Source organism: Ahaetulla prasina, chromosome 4, assembly GCF_028640845.1.
Source record: "Ahaetulla prasina isolate Xishuangbanna chromosome 4, ASM2864084v1, whole genome shotgun sequence".
Classification (NCBI taxonomy): domain Eukaryota; kingdom Metazoa; phylum Chordata; class Lepidosauria; order Squamata; family Colubridae; genus Ahaetulla; species Ahaetulla prasina.
This window is the reverse complement of record NC_080542.1, coordinates 143,569,846-143,587,260: the sequence shown is the minus strand read 5'-3', so window position 1 is coordinate 143,587,260 and position 17,415 is coordinate 143,569,846. Positions and strand designations below refer to the sequence as shown.

General features: G+C 43.0%; 1 protein-coding gene across 2 annotated transcripts in view; it reads right to left on the bottom strand.

Moving 5' to 3' along the window:
• Positions 1 to 16,934, bottom strand: part of XIRP1 (xin actin binding repeat containing 1) — a 45,447-nt gene extending 28,513 nt beyond the window's left edge. For both annotated transcript variants that reach the window (XM_058180917.1, XM_058180918.1), the window contains exon 1: positions 16,794 to 16,934. The gene's annotated coding sequence lies outside the window, so the exon portion shown is untranslated. The remainder of the gene's footprint in view (positions 1 to 16,793) is intronic.
• Positions 16,935 to 17,415: the final 481 nt, after the last annotated feature.

The window sequence follows — 17,415 nt, the reverse complement described above, 5'->3', positions numbered from 1 at the left end:
TATCTATCTATCTATCTATCTATCTATCTATCTATCATCTACCTCTATATCATATCTACTATTTAATCTCTATATCACTATATTTGTATACTTTATCGTCTATCTACCTCTACCTATCATCCATCCATCTATCTATCATCTATCTATCTATCTATCTATCTATCTATCTATCTATCTATCTATCTATCTATCTATCTATCTATCTATCCATCCAGTGGTGGGATTCAGCCAGTTCGCACCACTTCGGGAGAACTGGTTGTTAACTTTCTGCGCAGTTTGGCAAACTGGTTGTTGGAAGAAATCATTAGGGCAGAGAACCGGTTGTTAAATTACTTGAATCCCACCATTGTATCTATCTATCTATCTATCTATCTATCTATCTATCTATCTATCTATCTATCTATCTATCTATCTATCTATCTATCTAAGCATCCATACTTACCTACCTACCTACCTACCTACCTACCTATCTATCTATCTATCTATCTATCTATCTATCTATCTATCTATCTATCTATCTATCTCTATATCATTTCTACTATTCAATCTCTATATCACTATATTTGTATACTTTATTGTCTATCTACCTCTACCTATCATCCATCCATCGATCTATCTATCTATCATCTATCTATCTATCTACACATACACACACAGCCATTTTTGACACCATCCAATTCTGGAGACAGATAGACAGACAGACAATATATATATTAACATTCCTCTCTGGAATATACTTACAAAACTTGTATGGCTTACATACTGTATATATATATATAGCCTCTACAAGTTTTGTAAGTAGAAGCCAGAGCATCTGAACTAAAGCAAGGCAGAAAAAATATTTAATTGTTTTAAATATTGCTGAATATTTAAAATTGCTGATCCTGTTTTCCCTCCTATCTCTAATAGCTATAGTTGGCTTTTGCATGTGCTTGCTTTTATCTGCACTTCCACAGTCACAATTATGGAAACAAACACAACTGCTAGATAGTAGGACAATTTGAGCAATGCACACATTCAGGAAGGCTGAAAAAATATCATACAGATCTGGTTTAAAATGGAAAGGGGGATAAACCGTAGTTCTTAACTAAATTGTTCATAAAGGATAAATCTTGAGTCAGGAGAAAAATATACAGGTAGTCCTCAACTTACGACCACAACGGAGCCCAAGATTTATGTTGTTAAATGAGAAATTTGTGGGGTTTATCCCATTTTACAACTTTTCTTGCCACATACGTTAAGTGGATCACTGCAGATGATAAGTTAGTAACACAGTCATTAAGTGGATCTGGCTTCCCCATTGACTTTGTTTGTCAGAAGGTCACAAAAAAGGATCACGTGACCCTGGAGCACTGCAACCGTCATAGATTTGAACCAGTTGCCAAGCATCCAAATTATGATCGCGTCACCCTGCAGATGCGGCGATGGTCATAAGTGTGAAAAACGGTCATAAGTCACTTTTTCCAGCGCCGTTGCAACAGCACTGAACGGTCACTAAACGAACTGTAATTCAGTACAAGGACTAGCTGCAAAGGGAAAATAACTGTATACACCAGTTCGCTTGTGGGCACTCGTGTGCTCACACACACACACACACACACACACACAACACTTCTGAACATGCAGAGAAGCATCTGGGCGGGTGGGCGGAGCCTCCCACTGCTGCTGCTACTGGTTCGCCTGATCCGCGGCGAACTGGTAGCAACCCACCACTGCTGGAGGGACAGAAAACATCATCCCCAAATTAGTTTGACGTGGTATCTTCATGATCAAATCCCCCCTTTTTACATCTTTTGCCTGTGTTGCTAGTTAATATACTCCTGATTTCTCACGAAGGGATTATTCACCCCTGAAAGCCAGCTGGGATAATGCCAGAAGATGGAAAACACTACAGGTCGTCCTCAACTTGCAACCATTCGCTTAGTGCCCGTTCCAAGTTACAACCGCATTGAGAAAAGTCACGACCGTTTCCCATACTTACAACCGCCACGGCATTCCCCAGAGTCATGAGATCATGTGACCGGTATGTATTCACAATGGTTGCAGGATCCTGGGGTCACGTGATCACCTTCCCAGCCAACTTCTAACAGGCAAAGTCAATGGGGGAAGGCCTTTTATCTGAAATAGTATAGAGCCTCCTGCTTGAGCAGGCGGTTGGACTAGAAAATCTGCAGGATTCACTTAACAACTGCTGCAGTTCCCTTAACAGCCATGGCAAAAAAAAAAGTTTGTAAAATCAGGTGTGACTCATTAAAACAATTGCCTTGCTCTTCGTTAATCGATTGCATGAATACTGCAGGGGCTCCTTGGAGACCAAAGGGCATGACTTTGAAGTGAAGCTACCTAATGGGCAGTTGAAAGCAGTCTTCCATTCAATACCTTCCTTGGAAACTCTGTTCCCAATTGTGGTCGTAAATCGAGGACTCCCTGTACTTCAATCCTGTCACGGTTAAAGAGGACAAGAAGCTCATGGGTGGTGAATGGGATAAAGACAACATTGTGGAGACAAAGTTTTCACTAGGCGTGGACGTGGCCAAAGCCTTCCCTGTGACTCCCGATGACCCTATGAACATGTCTGTATCTTCCTCGTAGCAATATACATAGTCCTCGACTTATAACAGTCCATTTAGTGACTGTTCAAAGCTACAGCGCCACTGAAAAAGTGACCAATGACCAGTCTTCATACTTTTGACCGTTGCATTATCCCCATGATCACATGATCAAATTTCAGACGCTTGGCAATTGGTTCATATTTAGGACAGTTGCCGTACCTCGGGGTCATGCGCTCACTTTTTGCGAACCTCTGACAAGCAGAGTCCATGTGGAAGCCAGATTCACTTAATAACCACGATACTAACCTAACGCCTGCAGTGATACACTTAAAAACAGTGGCAAGAAAAGTCGTAAAACGGGGCACAATTCACTTAACAACTGCAATGCTTAGCCACACCGATTTTGGTCTCGGTTGCTACACAAATGGTCCGCCATTGCTCTCCTAGGTTCTTCCACAGCTCTCAATCTTGTGGTTAGATCTGAGAGTGAATTTTAATTACGTCCAGATGCGTTCTGTAACATCCAAAGGTGCTTTTTTTCCAAGAGGCAACTGGACTTTCTTCGTGTTTCTCTTTGAAGGCGTTTCGCTTCTCCTCCAAGAAGCTTCTTCAGTTCTGGAGATGAAGAAGCTGCTTGGGTGGGAAGCGAAACATCTTCAAAGAGAAACACGAAGAAAGTCCAGTTGCCTCTTGGGAAAAAAGCATGACCTGGATGATTGAGAATCTCCATTCTGTAAGACCCTTTGCAGCTTTTCTCCTCCCCACCCTCTCCCCTCCCCTCGCCCTACAACACAGCACGACTTAAGAAAAGGAAACCGGCAGAAAGAGAAGAGAGCTAACCCATCTGAATTAAGGCTGTTTTAATGCACCCCTTCTTAAGGCAGCTCTGACGCTCTCCCCCTTCTCTCCACCCACCCTCCCGACTTTGGCTACTGGTGACTCAGGCCTCAAACAATGCGACCCACCTGTTCAGAGCCATCTTCTCCTGCCCCAAGAGTGGCGAGCTGTTGCATTCACCCAGTTGCTATCATCGGGGAAAGAACTTTTCGAAAAAGTTGCAGCCGACTCGCCTCAGTGTTGGAAGTGCCCAAGAGCATTTCGTCCACTTTAAAAGGGACATACTCTGCCCTAAACAAATATGCTTCCCTAAGCAAAACGTCTATTGTGTCCCTGTGTAAGCTTGGTGTCAGCCCGGTGCCAATTCCATGATAGTAGAAATATGCGGTGCAGGACAGCGAGTAAGTCCCTTTCTGTCCTCTCCTTCCTCCTCTTCCTCCTCCTCCTCCTTTGACATCTTTCTCCCTTAGATCTCAGAAGCCGTGGATTTCCACATGACTTAAAATCATCTGAGTTCTAAACGCTTCACTCCATCTTTATCGTTGCTATAGGCAGGCACCCTGCAAGTCTATGGAAATTCTCCTGGTTGCCTCAAAGGTGTTTTTCCAAAAGACAAACAGAATTCCACACACACCCCTCCACTTTGAATTTTTTTTTTTTTTTTTGCATTTATATCCTGCCCTTCTCCGAAGACTCAGGGCGGCTTACACTATATCAAGCAATAATCTTCATCTATTTGTATATTATATACAAAGTCAACTTATTGCCCCCAACAATCTGGGTCCTCATTTTACCTACCTTATAAAGGATGGAAGGCTGAGTCAACCTTGGCTTGAGTCAACCTTTTTAGAACTGAAGAAGCTTCTTTTATTTTATTTATGTATTTAGTTATTTAGTCGAGTACATATTAGATAATATATATAAGTATAAGCATGAATTGAATGCATAAAGTGAATACAATCAAAGGGAACATTAGGACAAGAACGGTAGGCACGCTGGTGCTGTTATGCACGCCCCTTACAGACCTCTTAGGAATGGGGTGAGGTCAACAGTAGGTGGTCTTAGTTTAAAATTTTGGGGGTTTGGGGATGAGACCACAGAGTCTGGTAGTGCATTCCAGGCAGGGACGAGAAATGAAATGTTTTCAAAGGAAAAAAAAACCAAGAAAGTCTAGTTGAGAAATTCCAGCAACCTCATCAAAACTCTTTTTAGATCTTTTAAAACAGTGTTTCTCAACCTTAGCAACTTTAAGATGTGTGAACTTCAACTCCCAGAATTCCTCAGCTAGCCTGTTGGTTGGGGACTTCTGGGAATTGAAGTCCATGACAGTAGCTGGCAAATTCTGGGAGGTTTTTATTTTATTTTATTGGCATCTACAGAGGTCATGCAATTACTGATATACAACACTAATAAACGCATTATACACACAAACAGAAATACAATAGACAAGATAAAATATTAAATTAGGGTAAAGCCATAATAGGGCAACATTGAGTTGCAATAGGATAGATGTCATAGTTCAACATCTAAAGAAGCTAACCATCTAACTTAGAGGTGGATTTCAGCAGGTTCTGACCAGTTCTGGAGAACCGGTAGTGGAAATTTTCAGTAGTTCGGAGAACCAGTAGTAAAAATTCTGACTGGCTCCGCCCCCATCTATTCTCTGCCTCCCAAGTCCCAGCTGATTGGGAGGAAATGGGGATTTTGCAGTAATTTTCCCCTGGAATGGGGTGGGAATGGAGATTTTGCAGTATCCTTCCCCTGCCATGCCCACCGAGTCACACCCACAGAACCAGTAGTAAAAAATGTTGAAACCCACACTGATCTCACTGCTTGTGGTGTGGCTGTGATGAGGTCATCCCAGGGGCCTTAAATTTCCTGAGGAGACATTCTCTTCCACCTAAAAGTGTTATAGTTTGTTCCAGAGCATCACAGTTGCATTGCGGGCTCTCAGCCATTCCCCACTTAAAAAGCTGTGGCCAGTTCTGTTTCTATTCAGCTGTCTCCATATTTTTTGGGGCAGCTGCGTTTCTGCTGGTGGTTTTGTTGGATTTGTTTGGCTGCGTGGTTATTAAAGATTGCCCATTTTGATCGCCATTCCTCACGTAGATCGTAAGACTGTGGTCTGTTATCCCAAGTCTGGGAGTTGAAATCCATACATTTGAAAGCCCCTGGGGCTGAAAACATTGAATAGAAATAGAATAGCAGAGTTGGAAGGGACCTTGGAGGTCTTCTAGTCCGACCTCCTGCTTAGGCAGGAAACCCTACACCACTTCAGACCGATGGTTATCCAAATCTCTTCTTAAAAACTTCCAGTGTTTGGAGCATTTACAACTATTGGAGGCAAGTTGTTCCACACGGGTTAATTGTTCTAACATTGCTTTACAGTTTTTCTGGTGGTATTTGTGCCAAGAATATTGTTTATTGAACAAATGAACTGGATGAGACCACTTAAGGAATGTCTGTGGAGATTCTCAGTCATCCAGATAGTCTTTTCCCCTGTTGGCACAAATTCAGCTTGGCAACCTCTTTGTTCTTCTGTGTTCCATGTTGCTCTTTACCTCATCCCCAACCCTTCCGGCTCTGTCCCCAATTATCTTGGGGAGGGGTGAATTATGGAGACTGGCGGGGCAGGGAAAAGGGACAACAGAGGCAGGAGAGGAACCAGCCATGAGGTTGGCACAACCATACCAGTCTCTATTGACTGAAGATGGGTGAGGGACACTAGATGCCTTTTCCCACTGTATCTGTCCGCTGCATCTATCACTTCTACCTCTCCTCTGCATGGTCTCTTAACCTCTTTCTTGGTGCCACGTTCCCATGATATCCTTCCGCTCACCCCCACCCTGGCCAACCAGCCTCGGTTCTTCCGGTGTGAAAGTGGTGTCTTTTTGGACATTTGTCGTTGCCAAGTGTCGAAGACTACCTGTGACTTTAGTTCCTACTCTGATCTATCTCGAAGGAGTGGCTTATTTTAAGGTGGCCTTGAAGTTCACACACAAGTTGGAAAACAGAACCGGCTTTGATTCTTCCAGTTGTGCTTGCTCTTCAGACAAACTAGATCTTTAACAACTAGCTCGGCTCTGCCCTTGCCACAAGGCATGCTGGCCTCTTGACCGATGACCCTTCCAGCACCATCCCGGTCTTTAAATGGCCTGGGGAATCTGTTGCTGGAAGGTAAGGAATTCACTTGTGTGGCCTGTCCCTTAATCCTTTTGCCGTTGCTTGCCTGGTGGATAATTTGAGCCCGACACAAACCCACTGACTGCTGGCGCCGTTTATGCGCCTGGTGTTGTTGACTTCTCATAGATGGATAAGCAGTAATAATAGCTGGAGGAGAAGCCAATGTGGCAGCCGAAGGGAGGTGGGGAGAGGGCTGGCTGTCTGCAGGCCCCATTCATTTAAGGACTATAAGCTCAATTGCCTTTTTCCCATCCTGTCCTTTCTGCACGCGAGTTGCCTATTGTTTGCGGCTTCCAAGCCCTAATCCTGTCTACATTCCTGGTCCAGCAAGTCCTCGCCTCTTCCTGACCACCAGTCATGGTTAGGAACAGATGGCAAAAAATTACAGGCCGGTAAAAAAGAGATGGGTTGACTTGAAACATCTCATGGAACCGTGGTGGCGAACCTATGACACGTGTGCCACAGCTGGCGTGCAGAGGCGTCGCCCAGCTCAGCTCCACAACATATGCGTGCGCCTCCTGCCAGCCAGCTTATTTTCTTGATGCGCAGGAAGCAGGGCGCATGTGGGAGAAGCGTATGCATGTGCAGGAGGTCGGGGTCGGAGTGGGGGAGGTGCCCCCCCAGTCTGTTTTTGGGCCCAGGAAGCTGCAGGGAAGCCTGCTAGGCCAAAAATGGGGGGGGGGTGTTTTATACATGCATGCACAGGGTGGCACAGGGGAGCATGGGGAGTCATGCGTGTGTGCGCAGGGGGGCACACACATTCCATTATGGGCAGTGGTGGGATTCAGCCAGTTCGCACCACTTCGGGAGAACCGGTTGTTAACTTTTTGAGCAGTTTGATGAACTGGTTGTTGGAAGAAATCATTAGGGCAGAGAACCGGTTGTTAAATTACTTGAATCCCACCACTGATTACGGGTGACGGCACACACGTGTGCTGTTGCATGTGCACTTGCACGCTTTTGGCACACGACAAGAAAAGTTTAGCCATCACTGTCATAGAACGTAGAATAACAGAATTGGAAAGGAGCCTTGGGGGGCTTCTAGTCGAACCCCCTGATCAATTTCAGACGTCTAGTCTCTGTTTTTTCAAAAGCCTCCAGTGATGATCTCAACCAGCTTTCTCCACCAGGTGTTCCTTTCAGCGCTTTTGAAATAGCAGCCTTGGGAATTCTCCTCCCAGCCCAGCCTTTGATTGAGACTCAGTTTTTGGACCTCGCAGGTCCAAAACTCCCTTGGAGGCCATGGGTCCAGGTACAATTCGAATGTAAGGTTTGGACCTAAGTAAGGAGAACTTCCTAATGGTGAGAACAATCAACCAATGGAATGACTTGCCTTCAGAACTTGTGGGTGATCCATCAAGCCTATCAAGAAAAGATTGGATAGCTATTTGTCAGGAATGGTGTAAATTCTCCTTCTCAAGCAAGGGGTTGGACTAGATGAACTCCAAAGCCCCTTCCAAATCTGTTACTCTATGCTCTTTATTCTTTTCTGATCTTTGGAATAAAAGAGCTTTGCATGTTGATGTGTAGCTGCGTAGCTCTAAATGACAAGAATAACAGAGTTGAAAAGGTCATTGGAGGTCTTCTAATCCAACCCCTGCTCAGGCATGATCTATCTTGTCTATAGGCCTATGGCTGATTCTTATACAAGTAGTCCCCGACTTACGACCATTCCTTTAACAACCACTCAAGGTTATGACAGCCCTAAAGAGTGATTTACTACAGGTCCTCCCACTTACTTTATTTGTTGATTAAATTTATATGCTGCCCATCTCACTACCCAAAGCAACTCACTTAAAACCATTGCAGCTTTATGAGATCAAAATTCGGGCACTCAGCAACTGGCATGTATATATATGATAGTTGTGGTGTCTCAGGGTTATGTGATTGCAAATTCCCAGGGAGCTTATGACAAGCAAATTCAGTGGGGGAAGCCAGATTCACTTAACAACTGCAGCAAGAAAAGTCATAAAATAAGACACAACTCTCTTAACAATTGCTCCGCTTAGTAATGGAAGTTCCCAGTGCCAATTGTGGTCACGTGCTGCAGCATCCCACAATGGGGGGGTAGGAGCTTAGCAGTTCCCAGTTCACGCTTGTACAGATAGTCCTCAACATATGACAGCAATTGGGACCAATATTTCAGTTGTTAAGTGAGTCACACCTGATTTTATGGCTGTTTTTTTTGCCAAGGTAGTTAAGCAATTCAGTGCAGTCATTAAGAGAATCATGTGGTCAGGAAGCGAATCTGGTTTGCGCTGTTGACTGTTTTTTGGAATCCAGCTGGAAAGTCACAAATGGTGATCACATGACCCTGGGATGCCGCAGCTGTCATAAATAGGTGCTGCCAAATGCTCGAATTTTGATCACATAAACATATGGATGCTGCAATGGCTGTAAGTCTGAGGATAAGTCATAAGTCACTTTTTTCAGTGGCATTTTAACGTCGAATGGTCACTCAGTGAACGGTTGTAAATCGAGGACTACCTGAGACTGCAATCCCAATTGCAACATAAAAATGATACATTGCAGTTTTGTATTTCGGAAGTTTAAAAGGACATCACTTCCTCTTGATGTCAAAATTATGGGTGATTATTCAACTATATTTCAGATCCCGGAATTAATTTTAATTTTTCTTTTCTCAAAGGCATGAGGTTCTTTTGATCCCAAATATCAGAGAAGGCATGTACACATTGCGTATCCATAGCAAATATTGAGACCACATATAAATTTCAGCAATGTATCATTTTTATGTGTATTTTTGCAAATTTTTCAATGTGAAAAGGCATTTGGCCCAAGGTTTCCATTATTTATTTATTTTTTAATCATTGTTTTCAATCAAACTCTTTTTCAATCTTATTTTCTGCAATGCTAAATTTGGAAAGAAACCAAGATGCTTATCTTGGTTTTAGCTCCATTCCCCATTCGGCTGCAGCAGGGACCTCCCAAATAGCAGTGGATAAATATAGACGTAACCATCCGACACATCAATTTTATCAATTTACGTGAGAGGAATTGATCACGCAGGAAAATTGTGCACCCAGATCAGGAAATGTTTGATCAAGGCAATAAAAAGACCACGATTGCCAGACTGAACAAATTTGAAGGGAGGATTAAATCCAGTGGTGGGATTCAAATAATTTAACAACCGGTTCTCTGCCCTAATGATTTCTTCCAACAACCATTTCACCAACTGCTCAGAAAATTAACAACCGGTTCTCCTGAAGTGGTGCGAACTGGCTGAATCCCACCACTGATTAAATCCATTCTGCATTTGGGAGGTCATTTAATCTTGGACTCCATTTAGAATGGACTTCGCAATGAATGAAATTTTGGTTGTGCATTTGAAGTTGAGAAGGGCCTGGAGAGAGTTGAAGTCAAAACAACCTTCTCTGATATTTGGGATCAAAAGAACCTCATGCCTTTGAGAAAAGAAAAATTAAAATTAATTCCGGGATCTGAAATATAGTTGAATAATCACCCATAATTTTGACATCAAGAGGAAGTGATGTCCTTTTAAACTTCCGAAATACAAAACTGCTTTGTATTTGAGGCATTTTCATTGGGCAAGTTATCTTTGAACCAAAGAGAATAAGAGCAAGTTTGAAATAACACAGCCCTTCTATTTCTGACTCAAAAATTCAAGGGTAGCTCTGCCAATGACAGCTGCTTCTGGCATTTGGAGTAGGGGGAAGGATACTGTCTTTCAGCGGGCAGCTGGTGGTGAGTGAAGGCCACTCGTGGGGGCTTCATTCCCAAGGACTTCTGTGAGCGCTCCAACTTTTTGGAATAGCAAAAGAATGAATGCAAACTCAAGGAATGGCCACCTCAAAGGACAGGTGGGGACACAAATGACTTCCCTGAAACTGTTATACATTATGCAAATTCCTTGTGTGTCCAATCACACTTGGCCAATAAAATTCTATTCTATTCTAGCAGTTAAAAGGAAGAAACAGCTGCGATCGCACATTGCTCCCAGAAGCACGAAGCTGAAGCCTGAAGATGACGAATGAGACTTCGTCGAAACGTCGCCAAGACACTTCCAATTTTACGCGGGAGATTTGCTCAATATAGGTAGTCCTCGACCACAACTGAGCCCAAAATTTCTGGTGCTAAGTGAGACAGTTGTTAAGTAGTTTTGACTGATTTTATGACCTTTCTTGCCAGAGTTGTTAAGTGAATCACTACATTGGCTTTGCTTGTTAGAAGGCCGCAAAAGGGGATCACATGATCCCGGGTTATTCTGCAACCGTCATAAATAGGAGCCAAAGTAAAGTGTCTAAATTTTGATCATGTAACCCTGGGGATGCTGTAGTGGTCCTAAGTGTCACTTTTCTCAGCGCCTTTCTAATTACAAATAATCATTAAATGAATAATTATAAATCACAGATTATCTGTAATCTTGCTATCCTTTATGGTGCACAATTGATCTTACATTTAAGGTAAAGGTAAAGGTTCCCCTCGCACATAAGTGCTAGTCGTTCCCGACTCTAGGGACAGTCCGTTTCAAAGCCGAAGAGCTAGCGCTGTCCAAAGACGTCTCTGTGGTCATGTGGCCTGCATGATTAAAGGCCAAAGGCGCACAGAACGCTGTTCCCTTCCCACCAAAAGTGGTCCCTAATTTTCTACTTGCATTTTTTAGGTGCTTTCGAACTGCTAGGTTGGCAGAAGCTGGGACAAGTAACGGGAGCTCACCCTGTTACATGGCACTAGGGATTCGAACTGCTGAACTGCCGACTTTTCGATTGACAAGCTCAGCGCCTTAGCCACTGAGCCACTGCGTCCCAATCTTACATTTAGAATGTGGCTAAATATCATCATTTGATCCAAGCAAAGTGGTAAATACCTTAGCCTCTCTTGATTGATAAGTTTCAAAATGTTTAAAATAGCTCCTCCCAAGGCAAGCAAACCCCCCCCTACAGTTCCAATAATACAGATCCAATAATAAAGAATAATAATAATAATAATCATGGAACCAAACTGAAACATTTTTTTCAAAAGTATTCCAATTAATATGCAGCAGAAACCCTTGTTTTTATACGACAAACTCAAGTCACCCCCAGGATTGGCTTACAAAAAACCAAAAATTCACCACTTCACTTTGGATTATGAAGTTGTGCCAAGAAACTCCAATCTTCATATATACAGATAGTCCTCGATTTATAACTATTTGTTTAGTAACTATTTGTTTACTAAACAAATAATTATAAATCGAGGACTATCTGTATATATGAAGATTGGAGTTACAACAGCACTGAAAAAAAGAGACTTATGACTATTTTCATACTTAAGACCATAGCAGCATTCCCATGGTCATGTGATCAAAATTCAGACATTTGTCAACTGACTCATATTTATGACGGTTGCAGTGTCCCAGGGTCTTGTGATCACCTGTTGTGACCTTCTGAAAAGTAAAATCAATGGGAAAGCCAGATTCACTTAATAACATATTACTAACTTTACAACTGAAGCGATTCACTTAACAACTGCTACAAGAAAGGTCATAAAATTGGGGGAAACTTACTTAGCAGCCATGTTTTCTTAGCAACAGAAATTTTGGGCTCAGTTGTGGTCTTAAATTAAGGACAATCTGTATTTAAAATTAATCTGTAGGTTTAAATTTGTAAGCCTGGCTCCACACTGGACAGAAGATCCTAGAATTTCCTAGACAACAATATTTTCAATTTTTTTTCAAAGAAACAAATGCTATAATACTGGGTTAATAATAATAATAATAATGGAAGGGACCTTGGAGGTCTTCTAGTCCAACCACCTGCCCAGGCAGGAAACTCTATACCATTTCAGACAAATGATTATCTAACATCTTCTTAAAAATTTCCAGTTTTGGAGCATTCACAACTTCTGCATGCAAGTTGTTCCACTGATTAATTGTTCTAACTGTCAGGAAATTCCTCCTTAGTTCTAAGTCGCTTCTCTCCATGATCAGACCCATTGCTTCTTGTTCTACCCTCAGGTGCTTTGCAGAATAGTTTGACTCCCTCTTCTTTGTGGCAACCCCTGAGATATATTTGAGAATATTTTCATGCCCCTGGAAGGATGTTCTGTTTAATCTCAGCCACACTTCTTGAGATAAGAAACTCCATAGACAAGCAACTATTGATTAATTGAAACGGGGAAAATATCTGATCTCAAATTCCAATCTCAGATGTCCTCTTTCTACCAGAATGTTCTTTTCAGCCTGTTATTTCAATGTTAAAGGAGAAACAAGCGGTTTGCTGCTCTGTGTAGATGTATATATAGCAATGGGGGAGCCACAATCTAAATTTCAATTCCGTATGAGTGGAACAACTTCCCTCCAGAAGTTGTGAATGCTCCAACACTGAAAGTTTTTAAGAAGAAGTTGGATAATCATCTGTCTGAAGTGGTGCAGAGTTTCTTGCCTGGGCAGGGGGTTGGACTAGAAGACCTCCAAGGTCCCTTCCAACTCTGTTATTATTATTATTATATTTTAGTCTTTCATTCCTATAATGTTTTGGTGACCTCTGTCACTTGGAAGTCATTCCCAGATATGCCTCTGAAAATCCACAGAAGAGTTTCACCAATTTTTAAGACCAGAAATCACAAATCATGTGGGGGGGGGAGGGAAAGCCTATCACCTACCCACCTACCCCCAAGCTGGGGGAAAAACAACCAGACCGACCCTCCATAGCCTTCCATCAACCACCTCTTTTGCATCATCACTTTTCCCAATGCAACCTTCAACATGCTAAAAAGGGAGAGTCTTTTAGACAGCCAAAGTTGCCTACAGGGTGGGAGCAATGCTCCACTTTGCCAACTACCTCACTTTCCAAGTCTAGATAGTCCTTGACGTACAACCATTCATTTAGTGACCATTTGAAGTTACAATGTCATTGAAAAAAGTGATTTATCACTGTTTTTCACAGTTACGAACTTTTGCACCATCCCGATAATCGGTGTGGTCAAAATTCAGACACTTGGCCACTGACTCAAATTTATAGTTGCAGTGTCCCCTTTCATGTGTGACCTTCCGACGAGCAAAGTCAATGGGGAAGCCAGATTCACTTAACAACCATGTTCCTAACTTAACAACTGCAGTGGTTCACTTAACGACTGTGGTAAAAAGAGGGCAAAACCCACAATTAACAATTGCCTTGCTTAGATTACAACCAAACTCAAAAGTTGTTCAAGAGTTGTGTGCATTACAAAACTAGTTCAGGGAAAAAAAAATATGCCAGTGAAGACTGATTCTCAGTCTTCCAGGTAGAAATTGCCTGTAAGTTGAGTCATAGCAATTAGACTTATCTTCTTACTGATTTGGAACGTTCTACTGTTCTCAGAGCAAGTTAGTTAGCGGAGAGTTGTTGGAATGTACTGATTCCTCCTTCTCCTCCTACAACAAAGCAGCTTTCTCAGTCAGAGCCAGTTACATAGGCAGAGAGATTTTGGGATGTCTCAACCCCTCCTCCACCAAACCGCAAGATTTCTTCTCCAAAGTGTGCAGCAATAAGTATAAGAAAATAAGCCCAGTTGCCATGGCTCAGCTTACAGATGCCTCTATATCAGGGGTGTCAAACTCAAAGCTGGGGGGGGGGGAGAATCTGGCACACAGGGTGCGTAGATCTGGCCCGTGGGACTGCCCTGGAAACAGCGAAGGACTGGCCCATGTCGCCTCTGCCAGCGATAACAGAGCTCGTGAGGGCCATAGGCACAGCCAGAAATGGGGCCCGGGAGCCCGTTTTCACTGGCATAGCGCTCGGGCCACCACAGGCGGCCCTGACACGAGTGACGCGGAACTGGCCATGCCCCACCCCGGCCACGTCCCACCCCCCGATATGGCCCTCAATGAAATCGAGTTTGTATGGATGACTGAGAATCTGCATCGACCTATTGCCATATATATGTGAAATGAGTACATTTCGACAACTCTGCTATTCTATTCAGCTGGCTTCGACTGAGGAAGCGGCTTGAATGAGCAACTAAGCGATTAAAATCAACAAAAAGAGAAGTCCAGTTGCCATAACTCAACTTACAGATAGTTCAGGAAAAGTTCATCCGTGCAAGTAGTCAGACATTTAAGACTGTCCACGTGTACAGAAGGTCTCTTGGCTATGTAGGGCCACTTGCTCTTTTTTTCAGCTGAGATCTGACTGGGTTATAATATGGGGGTAGAAATGGAGAAAGAACTGCTATGTACGATGCCTGGAGCTCCAATCTGAAAGCAGGATACTGGTAGGATACTTGACTTACAACCATTTGTTTAGCAACCATTGGAAGGATGGAAACCAGAGTTGGGTTTCAGCAGGTTCTGACCAGTTCTGGAGAACTGGTAGTGGAAATTTTGAGTAGTTTGGAGAACCGGTAGTAAAAATTCTGACTGGCCCCACCCCCATCTATTTTCTGCCTCCCAAGTCCCAACTGATCGGGAGGAAATGGGGATTTTCAGTAACCTTCCCCTGCCATGCCCACCAAGCCACACCCACAGAACCAGTAAGTAAAAATTTTTGAAACCCACCACTGATGGAAACTAATGCTTCTAATCAACTAATCAAATACTAATCCAGGACTAATCAACTAATCAAGGAAACTAATCAAGAAGAAAACCAACCTGGAATGAAGGAGAAACTTCCTAACAGCGAGAACAATTAACCAATGGAACAGCTTGCCTCAAGAAGTTGTGGGTGTTCCATCCAGTGGTGGGCTACTGCCGGTTCGGACAAGTTCAGGTGAACCGGTAGCTCCGACGATCAGCTGGCCCTGCCCACCTGCCCTCAGCCTATCCTGTTCTATATTTCCCCTTTCTGGCTCAGTTGATTCACAAGCCTCCACTGTTCCACTTACCTGGGCTGCCTTAGAATGTAAGTGAACTGAGCTTCAAATTGCTGTATTTTGAAAGCTGTGCACAAGTGTGTTAGGCGCACACACACACACGTGAAGTTGCGTGTGCACGCAATATGCGCACTCACAGAAACAGTTGTTAAACTGGTTGTAGCCTACCACTGGTCCTATCACTGGAGGTGTTTAAGAAGAGGCTGGACAGCCACTTGCCTGGAATGGTATAGGGTTTCCTACTTGATCAGGGACTGGACTAGAAGACCTCCAAGGTCCCTTCCAGCTCTATTCTGAATTTGAATTTGAAAGTTAACAAATGCACTAAAATAAATGAGTTTTGACCAGTCCTCGCATGTACAACCATCGCAGCGTTCCAAAGGTCACAGGATTAAAATTCAGGTGGTTGGCAACCTACATGTATTTATGATGATTGCAGCAGGTGGATCCCTATTTATGATCTACCCAGACCAGCGAAGTCAATGGGGAGAGCCAAGTTTGTTTAATGATTGCAATGATTCAGTTAACAGTTACTGTGATTCATTTAACAACAAAACAGGTTGTAAATTAGGACGTGACTCACTTTGCAACCAGATTGTTTAACAATGAAAATACAAGTCCCAATTGTAATCGTAAATTGAGAACTACCTATCTACAACTCACAACCGGTTCACACCAATTGCTTCAAAGCCATAATGGATCTTTTAACATCTGAATAGCAAAGTTGAATTACAGTCAGGAAGTGAGCTGAGCTCACTTCATTGGGGCCAAAGGATATTTCATGCATGTCCATCAAATCCTCATAGTTCAACAATTGGAAGATTGAATATCTTAAACCAGCATTACAAAGTGAGATTTTTTTCAGCAATCCGCAACTCTGGCTTTGATTTGGCTCAGCGAGCATGCAGTTCAGTACAGGTAGTCCTCGACTTACAACTTAGAGACCGTTCAAAGTTACCACGACACTGAAAAATGTGACCTATGACTGTTTCTCAAACTTATGACTGTTGCAGCATCTTCATGGTCACATGATCAAAATCCAGAGGCTTGGCAACTGACTCAAAATTATGACGGCTGCAGCGTCACAGGATGTCATGTGATTCCCTTTTGTGACCTTTTGACAGGCAAAGTCAACGGGAACTAGCATGGCTTCCAAAGCTGACAGCCAGATTCACTTAACAGACATGCTACTAACTTAGCAGCTGCAGTGATTCACTTAACAACTCTGGCAAGAAAGATCGAAAAATGGAGCAAAAAATCACTTAACAAATGTATCACTTAACAGAAATTTTAGAATCAATTGTGGTCGTAAGTCGAGGATTGCCTATACTGAGAGAGTTTTTTTTTTAAAAAAAAAAATCTGGCTCCAATTTAACCACCCTTTCCACCATCACACCCTGAAAACTGACTTACAGAGGGGACCCAGAAATCTGGAACGGAGTCGCTTAGTCCCAAATCCCAGCCTGGCTCTTCTGATGGTCTTGTTCTCAGCGTCTCTCTAAAGAGGAGTCCTGCTCCACTCTTCTATATCTTCAGCCTGGCTCAAATCTCTTGCTGGCCCCTTGCAAGCGGATTATATCTGGGAGCCCTGAGCTATGTTGGGAGAATGAAAAATGTGGTCTATTTTTAGAGGATAACTGAGTTGCTATTTCACCAGGCTGAGTCAATCATAGCTCCTTGTAACCTTGATGGGAAAAAGGAGAAGATATTTTGGAGATATACCGGGAGCAGAAGCCCACCCAGGAAGCTTGCAATACCCCCAAAAAATTAAGTCATGTGAAAGCCCCATAGGGAAAGGGGCCAAATTTCAAAGTAATCAGTCCGGGGAAAGAAACCCTGAGTCACTTGAGAAGGATTCACGGTCATGGTGACATACCGTGATTGTTGGATGATGGTTGCTATGATGTGATCTAAAGCTAATAACGGGCCTGTCTCTTGTTCCATGAAAATCCTTGGGCTTCCTCCAGCTCATCCCATTGACATACGACGCTGAATGGTGGGCGTATCGTATCTGTATTCGTGCTTTTCTATTTCT